This window comes from Cavia porcellus, unplaced genomic scaffold (genome assembly GCF_034190915.1).
Source record: "Cavia porcellus strain 051 isolate PalLab524CR breed Dunkin Hartley unplaced genomic scaffold, mCavPor4.1 scaffold_6, whole genome shotgun sequence".
Classification (NCBI taxonomy): domain Eukaryota; kingdom Metazoa; phylum Chordata; class Mammalia; order Rodentia; family Caviidae; genus Cavia; species Cavia porcellus.
In genome coordinates this window covers 69,967,802-69,986,846 of record NW_026947489.1, presented here as the reverse complement: position 1 = coordinate 69,986,846, position 19,045 = coordinate 69,967,802, and the positions used below count along the sequence as shown (strand labels likewise).

The 19,045-nt window shown below is 43.2% G+C and overlaps 1 protein-coding gene across 3 annotated transcripts in view; it reads right to left on the bottom strand.

Moving 5' to 3' along the window:
- Positions 1 to 19,045, bottom strand: part of Asic2 (acid sensing ion channel subunit 2) — a 1,050,952-nt gene that overhangs the window by 103,361 nt on the left and 928,546 nt on the right. The gene's annotated exons all lie outside the window — the stretch shown is intronic.

The window sequence follows — 19,045 nt, the reverse complement described above, 5'->3', positions numbered from 1 at the left end:
TCCTTGTAAGAGTGACCACAGCATTTATTATCCTACCATAGTCCTGGGACTTAGCAGGTAATTAACAAATGTTGGATGAACAAATATATCCATTACCCATGTGGGACTATGTCTTATTTATTAGCCCAAGCACTCGATATAGGCCTCACTCAGCATAAACACTCAATAGGAAGTTGCCCAATGAATGATTAAAGTGAAAAAGAATGAATAAATCAGATAATGATGAAATTTGTTTTATAAAGGAAGATAAATTTGCACACAACTCAGCTGTTTCAAGGCAGCAAAAGCAAATACACCTGTGTATCCCTCCCTATTAAGTGGCATCCTTCTAAGTAGCAATGTTGTTAGATGAGCAACACTGCCCTTAGCAGCCTCTTTCTGTCTTCCTGGCTCTTGGTTGGACATGCTGAGAGGAGGCTTAGGAGGGAGGAAAGCAGTCCGCCTTTGCTAAGAGTCAACTGCCAATGCCTTACCCTCCAAACACAAAGAAGTGGTTGGAAGGACTGAGAGTATTTTAGAACAGAAAAGAGCAGATTTAAAGAGAAGCATGAGACTATTTGCAAATATTTGAAGGGATATCATTTGGGAGACAGAATAGGCTTATTCTGTACTACCATGGAGAATTATTCCAGGATTTGGGTTAGACATAGGCAAAGAACTTACAAAATTAAAATGACTAATACTGTTTCTTGGGAAATGGGCATTTTATATCACAATAGGATATATGTTACATGAGTGTACACATTTGTCAAAACTCAGGTAAGTTTATGCATTTCAATGTGCATTAACTTTACAACAAAAATGGTAAATCTTTCTCTTCTGTCTCCTCCTTTTCTTCAGGTAAGGGATGCGACTGGGCAGAGGTACAGAAAGAATGGCCAGTGTTAACATCATGGGACCTAGGTGATAGCTAATGGGTTCAGCATATTATTATTTCCTTCGTATATGTTTGAAAATCTTTCATAATAAAATGGATATGTACTACTAAACAAAGATGAAGCAAACAGCTTTTTAAAATTGCACACCAGTAGAAGGGGTTGCACTGGGAAAAGTGCGTTACCTGTAACTATGAGTATTTGTGTAAATGCTGTGTGCATTTTCTCAGTCCTTCCCAGGGTTCTGGGCTATTGAAGGATAAGGCAAAAAACAGGAAATTGAATGGATGGCCTTGGTCAGGTCCTTGGCCATTTCATCTAGAAGAAGGACTTAGAAGGACTATACAACACTGGCTGAAGGGCCAGGAGAGAGGAGAGAGAGCTGGATTCTCCTCTGCCATGAGCTTTGGCCCAGGTTTCTCACTCCAGACAGTGAAAGGTGCTGGGGGTGGAGGAGGGAGATACCCAAGACCCTGAACTTGAGAGAAGTGCAGAGTAAGATGAGGACCTGAGACAGGAGGAGGAACCACAGGCTTGGAGAGCAGCCTCAGTCCCTGAGAGCAGGTACTATTTACCAGGTGAGTGGACTTGAACAAGGGTCTCAATCTTTCAGAGTTTTCTCATCTGTGAAATAGGAGAGAGGTTATTCTAGAGTGTTGGCTATTCTAAGTGAACTTGGGCACCTGGCATGTAGCCAGCCATGCATTTTTCAGTAATTATTATTTATAAACCCAAGCAGAGACAGGGTCCAGTGGGGCAGAATGATGGGATTTGAAGGTCGGTTTAAACACCAGCTGCCACAGGGACTCACAGGGCTAGGACAGCTGATGTGAGGCTAAGGTGAGTGCCTCCATTGCTCAGTCAGGATTTAATGGCAAAAAATTTTTGCAAGGATGCTCTCATTGATGCAGTGCTAGGGTTCTATAAGGGTCTTTTTAGAAGCAATTGCTCTAAGCCCTGGGTTGTCCCCAGCTCTGGTGAAAATGCACAGTGCTCGAAAGCTATTCTTAGGACACAGTCTTCCAGGGCCCTTACTCCGTCCAGCGGCCCTCAGACCCACTGAGCTGCAGCCTATAAGGCCTTGAGCCAGTCCTGACCAGGTCCAAGTCATGCACAGTGAACACGCGAGCCATGAAAGCCACTGTTCTCATCTCAATCTCCAGATCCTGGCACTCTTTTGGTGTCTAATTAATGTGTGCTGGGTAAACAAACAGATGGACAAGCAAATGCATGGGGAGAGGCTCCTGTGTCTCTGGTGGCCCTGTGGGGACAAGAGGAGACTATTTTGTTTGTAACAGCCAGCCCTTGCTCAACTTGGCCTACAGAGGCTCCAGGTAGCCCATGGGAAGTCCCGGCTGACCAGTGGAGCTCTGGCAGACAGTGATCTCTCCATCTCTCTGCAGGCTCACAGAGTGCCAGTGTGGCTGCCACACTGAAAACACCATACATCAGATGCCTAATGGTGCGTTTGAGAACATAAGTGGCAACTACCAAGTGGGGCACGAGAAGGGAATTAGAGCCAGATGCACAGCGGGGAGGAAAAAAAAATCAAGGAGCAACCTCAGAGGAAGTGGGTACGATTGACCAGATATGATCGACTCAAGAGAGGCAAAAACCATTACCTAAAGGTCAGAGAACTCACTTATTGTAAAATAGTGCCCTTTCTTGAGAGCTGGGCTGGTCATGGGGGTTCCTAGTCAGCCCACCCAGCCCAGATCATAGCATCCCAAAGCGACCTACTCCTAGCCACCTAGGCAGGTTCTCACCCAACAGATTATATTTCGTCCCACCTAGTGTGTGGCCCAAGGTTATGCACCATGGTATTTTACACTCCCACGGTGTTTACAGAATCAACTTGCCTGGCTTCAATGGCTTGTTTTGCTGCTGCCCCAAAGTTAGTTAATTTCCCTCCCCCTTGGAATGCTTCCACCATGGAAGGCTGACATGGGGCTAAAGAAAATAACACAGAGACTGTAGTGGCAATGAATCTAAGGGTCTCTGTTCTTCTGGAACACACATGGCACCATTTGAGTGGAGGGAAGGGACTGTGGGGCAGTGATTTCCAAATCACTGAGGTACAGCTCAAGGATGAAACCTGGTAGGCATTCAGGAATTTTAACTGAACCCAACACAGAGCAAATACACACATACACACATGGGTACATGCACACACGCATCACTTGGAGCCTGTGTAGAGACCCATTTGCTTGGTAAATAGGTAGCATTTTCCAGACCCTGATAGTAGACTGGGAGTGGCTTGGCTTTATGGAGTTTTCTTAGCCCCATGGCTTTCTCATATCTGGCTCCTGGAGTTTCCCTTTTTTTGGAGCTTGGCTCTGCATTCCAATGTTTTAAAATCGTACTTCTTTGTACATATAATGGGAGATGGGTTTGTATTGGCTCAGTCTCTCATGTAAGCCAGATGAGAAATCATGACCTGAACTTAAATTTTATTTGCTAATGCCCTACCTTGTTTCTCAGAAATTAAAAGTCATTTATAGCATAGAGATGACCAGGAAATGATTCTGATCTCAGAGAGGACAAATGTGTGAGCAAACAACTGCAATGAACTGTAGCAGAAAAGAGGACTCAGGGACCTATTTGCAGGGAGACCCAAGCTAGGCTGGTGGCCTGACCAATCAGAAAGGTGTCCATGAGGGAGCTGAGATTTTCCTGTGGCTGGATAGAGTGGGGGATTTCAGGGCACCTTACATGAGGAGGTGCAGGGGATGCAGCATGATCAGAAGCCCAGAAGTGTGAGGGAATGCGTGTGGTGCTGGGAGCAGTGAGCACCTGGTGGGCCCAAGGAGGTGGTGGAGGGAGGAAGTGTGGGAGAGAAGTTGGGTTAGGCTATGCTGTGAAGTCCTAGAGTCTGGGTTAAAGCCAAGTGCTTTCCATAGCTATGTATCACTTCCTCATAGTGCTCTCAAGTGTTACTATGCCCATGTTAGGCATGGAAAACTTAGACTCCGAGAAGTCAGATTGCATTCTACCATAGGAAAATTAATATCCCAGACTTAGTCCTTTCAGCATGTAAGTGGGTTCAGGATTTGAATGTAGATATGTGATCCCTTACTCCGTGTGACCCAGTGCAAAGATTATGGCTGCTCTGAGCTAGTTTAGGACACAATGAGGGACAGTAGGAAGTACAGAGGCAAGGTGAGGGATAATGATCTTCCAGGTGACGTATGAGTGAAGACGAAGACCCATCCTCCACCTCCATCACTGCCATCAAAAAGAAAGAAAAGGGAGCAAAGAAGCTGAATGCAGGTTAGCAGTAGAGGAGCAAAAGAGCAGGGAAATATGGATACAAGAACCGTGAAAGGGATTGGATAAGGTGGGGGGTGAAATCCTTCATTTACAATGGACGTCATGATCAGAATCATCATGATCAGAATTATGTCAGTTCATTTGGCATTGCAGGGAAGTGGGGTACAGAGAGGAGCCCCAGCTTCTGTTGTACTCTAAGAAAATAGCTTCGTTACATGTGTATTATAGCAAACCTGTAAAGTGGCTTACTAAATGTGTTTTTTTTATCCTTTTTCCCTAACTGATATGTTAAGTGACCTAATTGATATGTTGAGCAATACTCTCCTCTGTAAAGAATTGCAAGAATCTCACCTAAATCTCACCTAATTGATATGTTAACCATTGTTGCCCTCTACAAACTACAGAAGTTGTGCTAAAACAAGCTAACAAGGGTTGTTAATCACTGTTAGGCACCTCTATTCTGCGCTAAAGAGCTAAAGAAAACTAGAATGGCCCATTAATTTATACTTGTTTAAAGTAACCTGCTTGTGTGCAGAGAGATTTGCATATGAGTTTAACAATTTACCCTGACCTTGACACATAACCGCCATTTTCTGTTCTGTATGGCGCTTTATTGCCTCCCTCTCCCCTCACCTATCTATCTAGGCCATAAAGAATTTGGGTTTCTGGCGACCTCCTCCCGACCCGGTGATGATCTGTCATAAAATGAGCCTGCCCCAAATTTTAAGAACTGTTTAGCTTCAAAGAAATTACCGGGAAATACTATGGCCCAAACCCCAATCGGTGCTTTCCTTTTGTTCTGTATGCATCAAATGAGTTAGATATCAGATCTTTGTAAAACTTAAGTTTCAGCTTCTTGTAACTCTTGACCCCTTCACACCCACTAGCGAAAACAAGCTGTCCTGGGATAATTAACTGTCCACTTTCTTCCCCAAATATTGCTGCAGATGTGCCACTCCGAGATAATGTCAGTCTGTAGGATGGGAGTAATTTGAGAAACACCAGGAACTCCCGAGATGGTCAGAGCTAAGTGGACAGCAATACAGTTTCCAGACTCGGGTCAACAAGTTTGATGGCTCTGCAGGTTTCTTTGTCTCCCCCCGCCTTTTCCTCCAGCCTCTTTTTAAAGTCCTCCCTTCAGTCTCTGGGGGACAGTCTCCAAATTGGCTCCCAGAGACTGGTTGCCAGGCCTGGAAATAAAGCCTTTGCCACCTAAATTTTCGGTCTCTTGCCTCCTTGGATTTTATACTGGGGCCCAAGTTATAACTCTTCTACTCATGTGCTTGACTGACTGAAGGACTGACTCATTCATCCCCCAAGCCCAGCACTAAGTGTCATGGGTTGGCAAAGACATAGAAAGTGAAGGACCATATCTGGAGCTTGTTACATATTAGACTTCAGCATGCAATCAATATCTTCTTAATTTCTCTTAGTGACTCAGGATGGAAGGTGTCACAATCCCCATTTTCCCAGAAATCCATGCCTGGAAAGGTTAAGTCAACTGTCCGAGGGAGAGCTGGTGTTAACACCCAAGTTACTACCTGCTGTAACGTCTACCCTCAAGAAGCTTCATGAGCAGGGTAGTGGTAACATTGATGACTCCAGGGAGCATACTGAGAGCAGGGCCACACTTGATGATTGTCTCAGGAAGCAGGCATGACCTAGCATTGTCCTGGGCACACGGAGATGTAGGCTTTCCCCTACAGTAATGTCAAACTATTTATATTTCATGGCACTTTAAAGTTCTTCAAAGCAGATTCCCATTTCCAGTCATGCCTCATTCATATGGAAAAATGAGAAAGCGTCCCAGTTCACTGAAGCATGTGGTTTTAAATGCTAGCTTTCAGAACTTGGAGGTTACCTAAACTTTGAAAAGAAGCACCCCTGTCTTGCCTGAGTAAGAATCACTCAGCCTGAGCCATTCTGAGTTGTCCTTTCTTCCTCACTGGGCTTGGTAGGAAGAGACTCCTATGCCTGAAAGACTCAGGGTGGAGCTTTCTGAAATTGCATCCCCACCCCTTCCCGCAAGAGGCCAACAGTTGCTTTGAAACACTTGGGTCCCCAGACATTCAGAGGTTCTGAACTAGGCTTTCTCTGCAGCTGGCTTCTTTCCTAGAAACTAAAACCAGCACTGACTAAGGCAGACAATTCGGATAGCAAAGAAATAATGCCAGAAAGACAAGGAGGTCCTGAGGGCAGGAGAGAGGGGAAACTGAACTCAATGACTTTCAATTGCTTGAGATACAGATGAAGACAGTGACTCAGGAACTTGCTCAGAGCGACATGCTAATTAGTGATCCAAATGGGAATGAAAAGCAAGGTTTCTGATTTCCAAGCTTAAATTCATTGTGCTTCCAAATTCTGTCTTTATGAGTGTCCTCCTCTTTCTTCCTCCACTCCAGCCATCAACCTTGGGCAATGTCTGGAACATTCTTATTCTCATCCTTCTGTGCTTTGCCCATGCTGTTCCACCCTCTTGGAATGCCCTCTCCAGGAGCACCTGGCTTGGCACATTCTGTCCTCTTCAAGAGGCAGAAGAGATGTCCCCTCAGAGCAGGTGGGCCTAGCTCACTGAGCTTTGCTGTGTCTCTCTGAGCCTTGTGCATAGGTTGATTTTTTGCATCTGTTATCCTGAGGAATTTATGTGTCTGTCTCTGCATTTGATTCCAGGCTCCCAGAGGGCAAAGATTTGTTCGTGTTCATCTCTGTATCCCAGCACCCTGCACCAGCATACTGTGGGCTTTCAATCAGTGTTACTGCTGTGTTAGATTGAAATGTCCTTGCTGGGAGGGGAATTATGACAAGAGAGGCTGACTGGGAAGGGCCAAAGACAGAGGCCGGGCAGAAGAAGTCATGACTGTCTTCCTTACATCCCAAACCAAGGTGTTGTTCTGAACAGAGAGGGAGTGTACAACAGGCTCGAGGGTACAGGGAGAGGTAAGGGGACAGGCAGCCCCAGAGACTGCTCAACCCTGCGCCTGCCTTTTGAAGTCAGTCTCTGGAAAAGTACCAGTGAATTAAAGCCCAATAAAAAAGTCAATTAAGTCCAAACTCATTTATGCTTTAAGCTCCCCCAAGTCAGTGAGCCAGAATGCAAGCTGGGCTGATATTTCTCCATTTCCCTCCACGTCTACATTGGTCTCCAGTGAAGCAGGCATGACACATTTTATTTCAACTATAAATAGGACAGATAGACTGATCGTAAAGTAATGGCTGCTAGAGGAGTCTCTGGATCCCATCCTAGAGATTCAAGTAGATGGGTGTGATGTTCGTGTTCTGACCTTAGGTTCTCAAGTGGCATTGAGGATCAGTGTGAGTGCATTGCCATGTGCTTATGCACTTGCATACATGTACTGGGTGTGTGCAAATATGTGTGTGCACATATGTGCAGATTTGAGTGCTGAGCCATTCATATATTTCAGATATATTTCTTGAGCACCTACAATGTATTGAGCATTCATTTGCCTCTGGGGTTCTTGGGTGAAAAACTTAGAGTCTCTACCCTTGTGGGCTATACAGATTAGAAGTCTAGAAGAATAGATAGACAGACAAGAAAACATTAATAAAAGTAAAGAAAATTAAATGTTATATGAATGTAGTTATGCACATGAATGCATGAATATTGGAATACATTCATACCTGGATGTCTATGTACTCATGTGCATGAAGTGAGATGTGTTGTCATTGTCTCTAGCTGACCCAAGTCTTGGAAAACTTCCTCTGAAAACAGTGGCAGACCAGTGATAACTAATGTGATGAGGAGAAAAAATTAAAGCTGTCAGGGGCACTAGAATTGGAATGAAGGACAAAATACATGAAGAATGTGCACCACCACTGTCTACTGTACTTTCTTTTTATTTCCCCTTCAGATAAAGTGTCTACTCTCACCCTTAGGAGGCTGCAGGTAGTCCTCCTTGCTAGATGGATGGAGAGACCCTGGACTGGGATGATGGTGACAGAGACTCTGTTCTTAGTCCTGCAGATGTGAGGTAAAGAGTCCTGAGTTGGTCACTTACTAGGTATCAAACTTTGGCCATGGTTCTCCATCTCTGAGCAAGTTTCAATTTCCTTATTTGTAAAGCAACATTGATAATACTGTTTCTGGGTGCTAGTATAGGAATACCATGACCTAAGGTATCTAGGAAAAGTGAGATATAGCTGATACTGATGTCACTGTTCCTATTATAGACAAACCACTTCTCACTGGTTCCATCCGAAGGAAACAATGACTACATGTAAGTCTGCTTGCGTACACAGTTTTTCCCCCGAGTATTTTTCAGAAAACATAAAAATAGTGAGATGAAGAGCTAAGCAGATTTTTGAAATGTTTTTATTTCTTTCAGGACATTTGATATGTCAGTGTGCATTGTGATTCTCAAAGAAGGAGGAGGACTGAGTGCCATTTCTGTCTCGGATTGGATCTTTCCAAATGCTATGACTTATGGGAGGAGACTTCAGGAGACCCCAGAAAAGAAGAGCTGAAATGGGCAGGGAAAGGAGGATGTCCAACAGAAAGGACAGTCTGAGTTAGGTCCTGCTATGGCTGACTAAAAGTGAATCCTGCAGGAAACTTGAGAAGCAGTGAAAATACACCACAGAAGTGAAGAGGAAGCTGGACTTGCATCTGCTTGCCCCTGCTCAATGTAGGTGGAAGGCTGCCTTTGAGGGTTGATACCCCAGAACTTCCAGCCTGCTCAGCATCTGTGCCTGGAATGTCCCTGTGGTCAGAAGATGCACATAGGCAGGAAGTCATAAGTGTTTTTAGGAAATATTTGACTGCAGAAACAGAGTATGTGGAGATGACACAGAGCACTGACAGTGTCTGCCACTGTTCCTTACCTGGCCTCTCAATTTGTGTTTCATAGGCCATCCTTTAGGGTATCATAGACCTCTCTTTGAGTACCAGTGGCTGAGATAGTAGAAGATCAACTCCTTGTAGGGAGTGGCCTCAGTCTATTTGTTTGGTTATACTCTTTTCTGCTTCCTTTTGGCCTGAATGACAGGCTGTCTGGGAGGGGAGCAGGGCTAGGTCAACCCAAAAAATCTCTTCCAACTGGAGTTTTCCTGAGACACAAACATATGATTGATACACCTTACAAAACAAAGCCTGTTGGGCAGTGACCTTGAGCAAGGTAGGAGGCAGAAGGTCCTAGAAGGCATCTTGTAAGGAATCTGGCACCAGAAAAGCAGAAATTGTAGATAGAGATGATAGGTCTGAGCCAAGCTTTAAGCATAGCCTGCCAGTGAGAAACAAGGGCTGGGCTGGGTCAAGCTGGGCAAATCTGAGACAGAAATGATGCATACTCTGTCCTGGTCTTGGCGATTCAAAATGCACTTTGCTGTATTAAAGAGCAGATTGCATGCTTGAGTGTGTGCACAACTTGGAGGCAGGAAGACGTGTGTCAGCCCTGGTCTCCCCCCCCCCCTTCTGTGTCCTATACTGGTGTTTTATGCTGGTCCTGTTGCCTCTAGGGCTGCCCTGATGTCTCAAACTATCCTTGTTGGGTTGCACAAGGATAACATCAGATTCAAAGGTCAGGATCCCCGGGTAACATCTATCCTCAAGCCTTTATTTTAAATATAAGAAAAACTAAGGACTAGAAAACTGAAGGGATTTTTCAATGGGATTCAGTGGATTTAGAGCAGAGCCCAACTCAGAAGGCACATTCCCTGCTGGCTGGGGAGAACTTTACTCTGGATTTCACTGTGAGAGATTCCCTTTCCACCAAGACTTTGGCCATTGGCATGATAAGCAAAGCACCATGCCATCTCTCTTTGCTCTCAGCCTTTAGGCTGTGGTGCTGAAACTCCTTGCCATCACCTCTCATCTCACCTCCCTGTATTCCTGGGATGTCTCCCTGACGTGTCAGGTAGTAATAACATTTTCAATTTTTAGACATGTCAGCAAGTTTTGCCAGGCAATGTGAGGGAGCACGAATACTAATGCTTCCATCTGGGAATTATGTTAATACACTATCCTGGACTGACATTTTAAGAATTGCATATTTTAATTGGCTGCCTCTTCTGCCTCCAAGCCCAAGATCAGAGAGTATTTAGTTAAAGGGGCGGGGGTTGTTGCAGAGAGGCTGGGTTGGAAACAGTGTTGGCCTGGAATCAGAAGTCTTGGGATTCAGTCCTCAGGTAGGTGTGTGGTCTTGGGTAGGTTGCTGCTTGTCTGGGCCTCAGTTTCCTCATCTGTAAAGTGAGGGGGATAAGGAACTTGATTTACTAAGCTTCCTTTCAACTGTAAGTCTATAACTTCTGAATGCCAGGACCATTCAAGGTATTTTTCCTCCTTCCAATCTTCTTGCCTTAGATTCTGGGGCTGTCAGCAATGTCATCTCTCCCTGGCTTTGGGATTATTTATATGTTGATGACATACTTTTCCCTGCTTACCTGTTCTTCTCTTTGAGCTTGCCTTTCATATCTCCCTGTCTAAATCCAACCCCTCTCTCCACTGGAGAAAGAACTGCTTCAAGTCCTATTCTTTCACTGATGTACAAATTATGGTTTCTTGGGAAAATCATTGTTTGGTTTACTCTTGATTCTGGTCACTGGGTAGATAAATATGATACTCTTTTTGCCCATCCAGACTGGTGGTGCTTTTCCCATTAGACTGGATTCCTATTATGACAGTGTTTCCTTCCAATTCCAGGATTTTTTTGAGTACATCAGGGAGACACGGTAGTATAGCAGAGAATTGTACCCTGTATTTGAATCCCTGCTCTGTCACTGATTATCTTCTGTGTGGCTTGGAACAAACTGCGTAGCTTCCTGAATCCTCACTGTTCTCCTCTAAAATGGAAATTCCAGTAATTATCTGAGGGCAGAGGTTAAGATTATAGAATATAAGTTAATATATGTAAAGTGGCCGCCACATTGTGTGAGCTTGTGGGAACCTAGTTCTCTTCACTCAAGTAACCAGAAACCTACAACCACGATGGTTTGCTTAAGGTAGATGTCACTCCACGTACCTTAATATATACCTGGTATGTTTGGATTGAAACCCCTGGGAACCATAGGTATAAGACTTCTTCTGAATTCCCCAGAGTTGAGGCTCTGTCCTGAGAGAAACTGACTGCTTTCTGTGCTGGACTGGTAGGGTTTAATGTGTGAGGTACACATTATTAAATCCATGCTGGACTGGGTGTTCAATACAGTCAGGGATACTCAGAGTGAATGGATTCTCCTGGGGTATTTGACAGACCAAAGGTCAGAGATAGGAGACATCATAGCAGGGTAGGGATACTCTGTTCTCTGAATGGGGGCTGCAAAGCTTCAGCAGAATAACCTAGGGCCTCCTGCAGTATTCCATGGCAATAGACCTTTGTGGAATGTTTGGTGATAAATGAGTTGCAGCTTCTTATTTGAAAATAAAGAGAGCTATGTGACTCCCTCACTGAAAATAGTCTTTCCTCAGATAAGGATTACCCTTATGGCAAGACTGTTCCTCTCCTATCACATTGAGACTCTCTAGGGCAGAGTGATGGTGGTGTCTCTCCCATTAGAGTGAGATTACCTTTAGGGCAGGACTGTGGTTTCCCCACCAGATTAGGTTTCCTGGGCAAGACTAGATGTCCAACATCAGACTTAGGGACCCTTACCTAAAACTGGTGTCCACGATGATTTTTTTCAGTTCATATAGAAAGTCCCTTTCTCCTATGCATGAGGCTCCTCTTGTCCTAGGGGCTCTGCCCTTTGCTTTGTAAGCAGTAAGAAAAACAGAAGGCTACCAGCTTTCTTTCACAGGCTGTTGGCTTTTAAGTAAAGATAGTTAAAATAATTTATATCCTGCTCAGAGGGAAAACTGGAGAGAGGAAGGAGGGGTAGGTTTTCCTGGCAAGGAGAAGCAGCATAAAATGTCCTGTTAAATGCTCACTCAGCGGCCTCCATTCCTTCAAGCACACTGCAAACACTCGTGATTTAAGTCATGCTCCAGGGACAGGTTAGCACCAGAGCTGTGACTGCAGATTTGACCCAAACATATTGGGGTTGGAGTTTCGGCCTCCTAAAACCCAAAGGACAGAGAGGGATCTGGGTCCCAGGCCAGAAGAATGGGTTTTGGAACCATAGTGGTTACTCCCCGCCAATAGAATTCTTACTGGCTTCAAATCTTGTTCATTAATTATATTCTGAGCTTGAAGGCAAGATCTGGAGTAGGAGGTAAGGATCTGGGTTTGTTGTAGCTCTGCCATTAACTATCCATGTTTCTGTGGATAAATCCCTCACCCTCACTAACACTTAACACAATCTGTAAACATGCAGGATGCCCAGGAAATCTAGAAAGTTAGATGATTATATATAATATCACTGAAGACATCTTTGATTTAATACAAAATAAAATAATGTCTATGTTTGTAAATTTCTTGGCATATATCTTGCATGAAAGATTATTTAACAAGTATCTGTCTGTTCTACTGGGCTGTGAAACCCACAAGGACAAAGGACAGGAGTTTGTTCTCTGTGACCTCTTTATCACTCTGCACAGATCTTGGCACACTCTGGGAGTTCAATACATTTTAGTCAAATAAATTAATGATGAGGTGAATGGTAAGGCTTATCTTGGGGATGGAAGGGTAATGAAATGCAAGAAGGACTCCAAAAGTGGGTTTTCAGAGAACATTCTCAGATGTCTGGGATACCCAACTCTTTAGATTGACTTTTCACGGCATCTAGAGGTAAAATTTTCACTCACAGGATTCTGTTGCCATAAAAGAGACAGCGATAGAGAGTTAAGAGCTAGCATGCTGAGGTGAATCCATTGTTATCAGTCAGCTTCTTCTGAACATTTATAGATCCATTATGTCTTCAAAGACTATCTGTATTCTTTCATATAATACTATACTATTTCCCAGAGGGTCTGGATTGGTGGATGGCCAATGCATGTCCAGCCAGAAGTCCTCTGAGCTACACAACAAACTCTCTCTTCAGAGAGAATAGTGAGAGCAGAGTGCAAGAGAGGCTGGTACTGGACCTTTGTGCTTCATTTGCCTGGAATATCCAGCCCCTCCTAGGTTCATGGAGCCCCATCTTTCAAGACTCAATTTAATGACTATGTCCTCTAAGCAGGTAGAACTGATTCCTTCTGTAGGCCTCACTGGAAAAAGTAGGTATTTTAATGTATTTGTAGACTTAATGTATTAGCATTAATATTGTGTATATCAGTGCTTCTGGGTTTAGTGATCACCCATATGTGAATCTTGTTGATAGTACACTCCTTGAATGTTTGCTATGGCCAGATCAGTGTCTAGTTCTTATGCTGAGCATACATGTTATTGTCCATGGTTCTGAAGGCTACAGTTCAATACCTTTCTCAACGCTGAAGCATGCATGCTTCTTCATCCTCTCCCAAGCATGAGCTAAAAAGCTCAGCAATGGCCTAGTAATGGACTGAGAGAACAATTCTCAGAGTCCAGGGAGACCCAGTGAAGGAAGGGATTAGTTCCACTTGTTTCATGTGCTGCCAAAGCGTGCCAGCTTGCTACCTAGTGGTAGTCTGTAATTAAGATAGCAACATAGGGAGGTTGCTTAAAATTTTGAGCATTTTGTAGTTCTTGCATGCTGGGAAACCAGGTGAAATATAGTTATCTGGAAATTTAGATACCTCAGGTGGAGCATATTTAGTGATAGCTATCAGCTGGAATTCAGTGTGCCATGCTTTTTGCATTTTGTAGGCTAGAAATTGTCTATTTAAAATGGTATTAATGTCATGATGACAAGTAGTTGTTTCATCCTTCTACTATATCTGAAAAATATTAAATGTGCAATTTATTGAACACCTATTATGTTCAAAGAATCATGAGTGTTGCTTTGCTTTTTACACATTATCTCTAATCCTCTAAATAACTCAGGAAAATTCTGATTACTCCCATTTGGAGAAGAACAAAGTAGATTGGTTAGACAACTAGCCCAACATCACAGATCCACTTAAGTTATCTCCAAACCACTGGTCTCTGTAGTCTTTGTTAGTATGTGCTATCCAATCTTTTATAATTTTCCTAGGAACACAGAAAATGGTTTCCATAGCAACAATAATGAAGTCAATATTACTATCAGGATAATATGACTTTTGAAAAAATTCTTTAAACTCTAAGATAGTAATCTACATCTAGGAATTCAAAGAAATAATCTTAACAATCTTAACAAAGAGGAAGATTTTTGTATGATAAAATATCCAGTAATAGGCAAAACATTATCATGTTTAAAAAGTAGCAACAAGCCACATCCAACATGAGGGGAAATGGCTAAACTCAGTATAGTGCCGTTATTCAGTAAAACATACATGGCTTGTTGCAGCATGATCTCAGTAGGGGCCCAACTCCTTTTTTTCCCAGGAACTGCTCCCATATTCTGGAATCTGACTGGCTTTCACTGAAGCTACCTCTCCTGGTCCAGGGTGGAGACCTACTCTCCTAGGACAAGAAATTCTTTACTGAATTTTTAAGGCATAGATTTGGAGAGAGCTAATTTCCTTTTCATGAGCATGGGATGTACCATATAGCTTCAGGTGAAAAATATGAGGGACATTTAAATCTAAATCACAGGAGTTGTAATGGGAAGAGTTGTGGGTTTAAAACAGCAAAAGCAAAAATAGAGTCCTGCCTGAATTCCCTTTGACACCACATCCTGGTTCCAACTCTTTGAGAATGCAATTGCACTTGAATTCTGAAAGATACCAGAGCATTCTTCCCATGAACTCCTTCCTTTGCCCAAGAGAGCTAGAACTGGCTTTATGTTGCGTGCAAGCAACAGAGGCTTTAATTTAAACAGCAGGGGTTTAATAATCTATGTTATTAGGAAGGAACTGTGGGGCTACATAAATGGATGATTTATAGTTCCAAAGTGGCAAATCTATGGGCAAAAAAGAAGCCATGTGAGGAAGGATGAGGCATGGCCACAAGAGGTGTGCAGTGACCCTAGAGCTCCCAGAGCCTGGGGAGCTTGGCTACTCACTGTCATGGACATCAATGTGGGGAGCATGGCAGCTTTAGGGCATGCACCTAGGGTCCTACCCTGCCAGCAAATGGTCACTCCTGGAGACATGATGGAAAAGTCAAAAGAGTATGGGATTAATCTGATCTGAGATGGTGATTCTTCATTGGCTTGAAAGCACCCTAATAATCAGGGCCATTTGCTGTTCAGCTTTGTATTCTCAGAGCCAGCACAGGAGCTAGAAGATTAAAGATGTCAGATGAGTTCTGGTTCACCCACTGTAGAATGTGGCTGGATGAAAGCCTTTGGCTCTCGCCCCAACCACACATATTACTGTCCATGGTTCTGAAGGGCAGGGTTCTTTTCTGAAGCCAAGAACGGGGATGATTCCTCATTCTTTCCCATGTAGAAGTGAAAGAACTCAGCAAGGCTTTGCTGAGAGAATGTCTGGAGCCTGGGGAGACCCAGAAAAGAAAAGGTTAGTTCTACCCTAAGCTATTTCCTTTCTTATACAATATATAGGGTTTCCATTTTGAAATTGTCTCTGGCTTCACATTCCTGCTTCTATTTTCTCCTCTGATGCTGGGACTAAGGTTGTACAAACCACATTGTCCGGATGAAGACTGTCAGGTCTGGGTGGTTTTTCAGAAGATTGGAGATGGAACCATTTACAGCTTCCAGCTAGAATCTGCAACCTTCCATCATGAGAAGACAGACAGCTCTCTTCACCAGCTTCTGTTGGCTCCTCTGGCACACACCTTGCATTTTATCTTCTGGGTGACACCTCATATTCTGGTGACCTAAGCATCTGTACTGTTGTGAGAACCACCTCTTTAGCATTACTGGGCAGCATCTCCTGATGAGATTCTGGTGACACCATTTCCTCTCTTTCCTGTCCCATCCAAAGAGTGGCAACTACTAGTTCCTGAGCTAATCCACTACCACCCCATTTGTGCACCTTCAGCTTTCTGACACATGAATAACAAATTTCCCAAGTTCAGTGGCCTCTGTTTGAGTTCCCTTGTCTATTTTTGCATTCCTGAAATGTACACAACTTCTTTGAATCTCAAATTCTTCATCTATAAAAATGGGGGATAATCCTTATCCATGAAGATGTTGGAAGAATTCAGTGACATGAGAGTCAAGTGGTTGGCACAGAGTAGGTGCTAATAAATGCTGGCTGGCTGCTCCGTTTATACCAGTACAGAAATACAGAGGTCCCTGGCTCAGGATAGTTCAACTTACAAGTTTTCCAACTTTAAAATGGTATGAAAGTAAGAGACAGTCAGGATCATGTTTTTGGATTTTGGTCTTTCCTCGCTAGCGATATGCAGTAAAATATTCTCTCTCCCTCTTTTTATTTTAAAGAGAATAAAAAAGAATAAAGCAAATCAAAACAAAACAGTGAAAGTGATACAGGACTTCAAAACAGGATAACAGGAAATCAACAATGGCTCTTTTTATCTTCAAAATTGCCGCCCATACCATCAGACATAATAAAATCCAACAAAACAGAATAGAATGAAACCAATCAAAACAGAACATTGAATAAAACAAAACAACAAAATTAAACAAAACAAAACAGTGAGAACAATATCAGATTTCACAAACAAGACAGAAGGAAATCCCCACACCTGCTATACTGCACAATGCCATTTTCTCAATAGATGCCCAGACCACTGGCCCAGGCCCACAAATTCAATCAGACAATACAAGCATTAAGTTGTTTTTGTACCTCAGTTGCTATCAACTCATTCTACTCTTCAAATAAGCCAGCTTCTCATGGGTGGTGGTGGTGGGGTGTTCCTATCTCCCAGCCCATGTGCCAGTTGACCCTTGGGAAGGCAAATTTGCCTCCTGTTTCTCCTCCCAGGCCCTGCATGGCTTGCACAGGCCCACAGGAAAGGTGAATGGACTTCTTGTTACTTCTTCCAGGGCCCAGCATGGCTCCTGCCAAATCACAGGAAGGGTGAATTGGCTTGTTTCTCTTCCCAGCTCACAGAAAGGTAAAATACTCTCTTGTGGTTCTGGGCAGTAGCAGTGATGTAGCCTTAGCTCCCCATCAGCCACACAATGGGGGGGGGTGTTTAACAATATTACAACTTATATTTTTTCCTTTTTATTTGGATGGAGACATTAAATACATTACATGCAATATTCAATACTTTATTATAAAATTGGCTTTGTGTGAGATGATTTTGCTCAACCATGGGCTAATGTGATCTGAGCACATTTAAAATAGGCTAAGCTAAACTCTGATGGTTGGTAAGTAAGCTGTATTAAATGATTTTTGGACTTAAAATATTTTCATCCTGACAGTGGGTTTCTGGAATTATAATCCAATTGTAATTCAAGCCTGTGGTCTACAAACTCACAGGGGAGGCTCTGTCCCCTTGATGATCTGTTTCAAAAAGTGATCCCCAGGAATTAGGGTCTGAAAGAGAAGGAGCCTTGCCCAATGTGGCCCTGTACCCACTTGCCAAAGCCAGCTTAGAGGCAGAACTCTCAGAGAACTATAGACAGGTAGAGGTGAAAGTGTTTACAATGAACAGTGTAGCCTCCCATCTTCTCAGCAATCCCTGTGTTAGTCATGCAAACAGATTCTAATTTAGTCTCAGAAACATTCCTCAATGGCCCTAGGCAAGTTATTCATGACAGAGATGGGTGCAGGAAGCTCAACTTCCATCCCCTCTCCTTGGAGTCAATGACAAATCCTGGGAAGTCACCAGAGTGAGGACTGAGGCAAAGCTACCATCCATGACAGCTGAATGAACGACTGCAAGCAAACCTCTGGGTCCTGGGCTCTCTGTATGGAGTTTTGAAACTATCATCTCTCACCTAGTCCTTATAATAATTCACCTGTCCACACTACAGATGGGTAGTTGTCACTTGGAGGAGTAAAGGAGGTGGCTCTTATCTTACAATCAAGGTGGCAGAATTGGGGCCAGAAGCTACTTATTTGGTTGCAAGGCTGCCAGATGAAGGGTGAGATCTGGATTCTGAGAAGGTGACATTCAACTTGCGCTGAGCTCCTAGCTGAGACAGAGCCAAATAGCTGAAGCTGGGGTAAGATAAAAACATTCTGTGCAAGTTAAGATGCACCCACTCCCTGTCTCTGGAGTTAGAAGAAGACTTCCATACCAGTAGAAGATTGAATCACATTTGTGCTCTCACTTGTGGGCCTTGACTTTGTTTGGATGACTTCCAAAAGCTGCTAAGGTCTGTCCTGAATGGAAGGAAGGAAAGAAATATTTGGAAGGACCTAAATGATAACCAATCTAGAGTAAACCCAATGTAGGGTCTTCTTCCAAGCTCATATTAACTGAGAGGTCAACTGCAACTGCTTTTGCCTTTTGTCTTAATGGCTCTAAAAAAACTGCACTCCTCACATTGAAAATATGCTTCCTTATCTTTGTTTCACATTTGAAGTAGAGGTTAGGCTACCCCTATCATAGGGATGGAGTAAACAGGAGGAGAGTTGTTATTTTCATTGTTGTACAAAATTGGAAGAAATCTCAAACATTTTAGGACATATAAAGTGAACAACAAGAATTACTAAAAAAAGAGAGATAATCAGAGTATATTTAAAAGCAAGTAAGAAGAGAGAGAAGCTAGCTGAAGCCAACATTTGAGATGAGTTAGTAATTATACATGAACTGTGAATTCAGACTTCAATTATCTGGCAGCTATTTCTGAAAACAGAAATAGTTCTCATTGTTTGATAAGAGATGTCATAGAAATTCAGCTGATGTTTAAATCTAGAAAGACAAGTGGGCCCATGTGGTGTCACCAAATAGAAGCAACCTCAACTTTGGAGACACTAATGTACATCTCTGCTTGGGCCAGAGGATGTATGTGCTGTGTTCACTAACAAATATCACTGTCATTTTTCCCATTTAATAAGACACAACAGTACCATCCCGAGGAAGCTGTGGCATAGCAGCACACAGCAAGTAGAACAATCTTTT